This window comes from Pteropus vampyrus, unplaced genomic scaffold (genome assembly GCF_000151845.1).
Source record: "Pteropus vampyrus isolate Shadow unplaced genomic scaffold, Pvam_2.0 Scaffold135, whole genome shotgun sequence".
Taxonomy (NCBI): domain Eukaryota; kingdom Metazoa; phylum Chordata; class Mammalia; order Chiroptera; family Pteropodidae; genus Pteropus; species Pteropus vampyrus.
Genome location: NW_011888916.1, coordinates 6,351,720 through 6,357,379, shown reverse-complemented (window position 1 = coordinate 6,357,379; position 5,660 = coordinate 6,351,720). Strand labels below are relative to the sequence as shown.

Here is a 5,660-nt window from a genome sequence, read left to right as displayed (position 1 = left end):
GTTCCTGACACATAATAAACACCCAATCAATATAAGTTTGTATTATTAATTGGTTTTTTAAAAAGTCATTATAGCTACTGTATAGAAAATGAATGTGTGGGGGATACAAGGGAGGCCAATTATGAAGCTGATGAGTGATCTGGATGAGAGACAACGAGTGAAGTAGTGGTAGTGGAGACAGAGAGAAATGGATGAATTTGACATTCTCAGAGGTAAAATTTTCGTATTTCGCAGATGCATTGGGCATCATGGTTGAGAAAAACAGAGGAATCAAGAATGACTCTTAAGTTTCTGGCTGCAGCAACCGTGTGGAAGGATGGTCTGTACAGTGCTGCCTTTCCACAGGGCTGAGGATTTATATTTCCTGAGACGGAGGAGCCTGGGAAAAGCAGGCTTGACAGGAAAATTAGATCTATTTTAGACATGTTAAACTTAAGATGTCAGTGAGATATCCAGGTAGATGTTAGTTAGGCAGCTGGTTAAAAGTTTGGAGACCAGATGAGAGATCTAAGATGAAGATATGAATTTAGAAGTAACTAGCATAATCGGCATTTGAAGATGTAGAAATAGTTGAGATCATCTAAGAAGGGATTATACAGAGAGAAGTGAAGGGAAACAAGAAGAGTCCTGAGGGGCAACAAATTTTAGGATGGTTGAAGAGACAAGGAGAATGAGGATAGGCCTATGAAGAGAGAGTAAAACCAGAAGAGTATGGAATCAAAAACCAAGAAAGGAGAGTGTTTCAAGAAAATTGGAGAGGTCAGCAGTGTGTAGAAAGGTCAAATAAGATAAGGACAGAAAAATATTGCTAATTGATGACCTTGACAAGAGCAGTCTGAATGAACTAGGGTGACTAAGAAAATATCAAGTAGGTTGAAGAATGAATTGGAGGTGATCTTGCTTTGAAAGCACATGTACTAAAACTAGAACAATACAGAGAAAATTGGCATGACTCCTAGACATATAGATGACACATGAATTTATAAAGCATTCCATATGTTTTGTGTATGGATTTGACTTTTAGACAATGCTAGCTTTTACATATTCAAAAAGAAAATTGAATCAAGAAGAATGAAAGGGATCATAAAACTGAATATAAACAGAAACAAACCTAACTAAATTTAAATAAATAGTATAACCACTCTGAAGATTTTTAAAAAATCTAAAAAATTTTTAAACACAGTACTTTAAATATATACTCTTAGTCTAAAAACAGAACAAAACTGCAAACAAATCTTGAACTCTAGTAGATTGTACTCAGTAGTGAAATAAATGTAGCAATTCTGAAATTATTTTGTGTGTATTATAACATCGAGCAAATGAAAAAAGACACTGATGTTGTTGAGAGCCAGAGTTCTCACTGTGGGAAAAGGGACATGCAAATAAGGAACGAGAGAAAGAACCCTGTGGTGTTGAATTGGAATTAGAGGGACCAGTAGGGAATTCATGATTAAAAATAGTTGAACTAGATAAAGTTGCTATTTTCCCCCCTTGGCTCTGTTTACTCAAAGAGCCCGGAAGCAATTATACTTCAGTGGCAATGAGAAATCTGGAGCCCAGATCTCAGTTCCTAAATCCTATTCTCCACTAAGTGGCGAGCTCTTTGGAGAAATAGATGATTTCCAAGGGTAAGCAGAGACAGTACAAGATGAACTTGGAACATTGTATTTTACCAAAAAGCGAGAAAGTGCTAAAAAATAAATAAAAATAATAGGCATGTTCAAAAGAACACCAGAGTTAGCTTGATAGGGCTCTCACTAGCCAAATCTGAAACAAGTTGAACATTAAAATGAATAATGACATAAATGATAATGATTATAAGTTATTAGGTAAAATAAGAATCCATGAGTCTATACTGATGATGAGAAGTAAATACACAAATGAATAAGAGAGAAGAGAAAGATCTTGCCTACGGAAGAATGTCATCTAAGAAATGTAGACCGAATAACAAGGTTACAAAATTACCATTTTGCAACCATCGTAGTAGTTGATTCAAGCAAGAATTATCAATGAATATTGAAACCTTTGGGCAAAAATTATTAAGAGGAACAGGATATTTACATTGTTTCAATGTACCTCTTCACAGATTACTCATTATTTACATAGAAAAAAATGCTAATTTTACAGTGAAGAAACCTAGGCAGATACCACTGTAACCAGCTGATCAAAGTGAACACCATCAATGATAGGATTAAGTGATACCACGTTTCTCCTCATGTGAGGTACTGAGGACAGAATATCCCATAGGTAGTATTCATGCCCCCGTCAAAAAAAAAAAAAAAGAAAAGTAATCTTGGTCATAAGAAAACATGAAACAAAACCAAACAGAAAGAAATTTTATAAACTACTGGCCTGTACTTTTTCAAAAATCTCAGTATTGTAAATAACAATGAAAGTCTAGAGAACTGTTCTAGATTAAGGAAAGTCATGATAGTTAAATGTAATGTCTGAGTAGGAATCAGGCGCTGAATTAGACCCTGTATGGGAGGGAAAACTGCTAAATGGGACATTATCAGGCCAATTAGTGAACTTTGAATACGAACTATATATAAATATCATATCAATGTTAAATTACCTGAATTGTATCATCACACTTGTTGGGCGGAGAGTGTGTATGTAGGTATGTCCTTGTTCTTACAAAATACATAATGAAGTATTTAAAGTATTAGTGAAAAATACTAAATTCAAAGGGTTCATAAAAAAACACACTTCCATATATAATCGTATATGTGCACACATACACATCCACATACAGAAATAAAGAGATTGGGGCAAAATATTAACTTCTGGTACATCTAGGTGAAGAGTATATGGGAATTCTTTGTAGTGTTCTTGCAACTCTTCTGAAAGTTTGAAATTATTTTAAAACAAAAGGTTTAAAAATAAATTGGAGATGAGAAAGTAGAAATAATACATAGATAACTTTGGAGAAATTTGACTATGAAGAGGAGGAGGGAAATAGGACTGAAGAGAGTCATGGTTTTAAAATACTAGCTCTTTAAAAGTAGGGGAAATTAGAGTAAGTTTGCACACTGGAGATGCCAACAATGACAGCCTCAGGCCCTCTAAGACTCTCCTACCTTTAGACACCTGTGAACTCTTCTCAAAAGACATTTTATTCCTTAAACTGCAATCAGGAAAAAGACTTTTGGGCTACCACTTGAGGGCAGTACAAAATGCTGCATGTCATTCTGGTGGTTTTATTGTTTCGGTTGCTGGAACAAAACGAAGCCCTTTCCATGATTTTCTTTCAAATGTATTATGTGAAATAAACCTTCTAACACAGCACTTTTTTCAAATATTTTAAACAAGAAAAGTCCAACATAATTCAAAACAGGAGTTTGGAGAAAGGAGAGAAGGGGTGAGTTGGAGGGTCTTGTGTTTGGAAAAATGCCTGGCACATGTTATGAGTTTAGTAAAGAATAAATGATAACAGAAAAAAGCAGAGTATGCCAGAGTTGGAAGGGACACTAGAGAAGGATGAATCCAGCACTCTCATTTTATAGATAGGTCCTTAGGTCCAGAGGATGAAAGGAGCTTAGCCAAAGCCACAATGACATGGTAGAGAAGGTAATGGTATCAACACTCATCTGGTTAGTCTGTGAGGACAGAGGTTCTGATATTTTCAAACATCATAAACATAGCTTGCAAAGAGATCGATCCCATCATTGGTATTGATACTGAGTTCTTAGAAAAATTGTGATACTTCAATTGTGAGACTGTACTCCTCATGTCTTCTTCTACTCTGGGAGGATTTAGCTATTCACCTTCAACTCATCCACTTCAACTGGTCCTAATGCTTTGGACAGCACGGTTATGATCATATTCAACCTATTTCCTACTCCTTCTCGGCAGGACCTTAAGAGGTCACATGTTAGACTTTCCTACCAACATTGGGGAATAGAGTTGAAGGCCATTGGAAAGAAAGCGAATGGGCATGTGGCAGTGTATTTTTTGAAACAACAACAACAACAACAACAACAACAACAACAACAACAACAACATCAGTGCACTAGAGTGGAAGTGATCTTAAAAGAACAAATCAGAAAAGAACAATCAAAAACTCTAAATATGACTTAAATACATAATAGGGAAGAAAGTAACCTTAGACTATTCAAAATATAAAAACCAATATGACTTCATATCATGCTAATAAGTGGGTTCAATAATGAAGTGTCCCTGACCTCATTATTACCTATAGAAAAATGCTCAGGCATTAGTCTGGTATTTCAAAGATCTTCTAACCTGGCTTCAGCCCACTCATGTCCTGCCATAGCTCCCATTCCATGCTCCAACCACTGCTTTCTGAACACTCGCTGCAATGGTTTAACTGCTATATCAGACTAAGCTCTGCACTTGCTCCATTTTGAGGTTCATCTAAAATGCTATGTTCTCTGAATGTTTCCTTGATCTGATCCTCACATTTACCTGAAAGTTCCTTTTGGCTCCCTCAGACATTGCATGTACTTATCTTTAGTATTCATTTCTGCCTTTTCTTCCCCATTACATAGTGAGCACTTTGAGAGGATGGACTGGGCCTTAATACTACTATTATTTTAGGGATTGTTTCCATTTATTAAGAATCTAGCAACAATCTGTCTTATCTTTCTACCTCTCATATATTTCCAGCTCACTCATTCCGACACCTCAACTCTAACAGTTCTCTGATACCCGCCATGAGTCCTACAAGCCAGTGATTCCAACATCTCTTCACCATTCCTCACTCTTATGTCCTCACTTCTCCTCTTACCCACTTAAATTTCAAGGTTCAATATTATAATCATCTCCTTGACATGTCTTCTTCTCTCTTGCCTTCTCTTGCTTTGTTATTTTTCTCACAAAACCCCTACCCTGGACAATCTAACTTTCCACCTTAGGGAAAGTGGATGAAGAAAAACCCATAACAATGTCAACTAGACTCTTCAAATTCATCACCACTAACTTGAAGTGGGCCTTTAGTGCTCTCTGCTAATCGTTTTATTTTAAAAGTCCTTACACTTTCTCTAAATGTTTATTTTATACCTTTTCCCCCCTCAAACTTCTAACACCTCCTTTCTTTCCCTCTTAGCAAATAACCAACCACCTGCGTCCATATCGGCATACTCGGTCCTCTCTTTTGTACTCTAAGAGCCAATCCTTTTCCCTATGCTCCAGGAATTCTCTCTCTTGCCTACATCAACAGTATTTCCTTTTCTCCACCCCACTACCACCCTAATGCTAACATCCTGCCCCAAGCCTCATCGTATGTGGATTATTGCAAAAATCTCATATTTGATTTACTGATTTTTGCCCCTGTTTACCTATGATCGATTTTTCCCCAAAATAGTCAAAATAATCTTTTTTTAAACCTAAGATATACCATGTACTTCCTCTGCTCAAAACTCTCCCAGTAACTTTGCATCTCATTCAGAGTAAAAGGCAGTCTTTAAAATGGCCTGCAAGACCGCACTTGATATACTATACTATAACTTCTTGGACTTCTTTTCTTAATTATTTACACTTTCTTTCACTCTGCTCCAGCCACATTGACTTCCTTGATGTTTCTCAAACCCACTAAAGACATCTTTACCTTGCATCTGCTCTTCCTTTTGCCTTGATTGCTCCCCACCCTATATATACTCTTATTTACTTGAAGTCTTTTCTCAAATGTTTCCTTATCC

The 5,660-nt window shown here is 36.4% G+C and overlaps 1 non-coding gene across 1 annotated transcript; it reads left to right on the top strand.

The window, feature by feature from the left end:
- The first annotated feature begins 897 nt into the window (after nt 1–897).
- On the top strand, nt 898–1,002 carry LOC111744448. Its single transcript, XR_002782171.1, has one exon. It is a non-coding gene; the product is annotated as a U6 spliceosomal RNA (small nuclear RNA).
- Nucleotides 1,003–5,660: the final 4,658 nt, after the last annotated feature.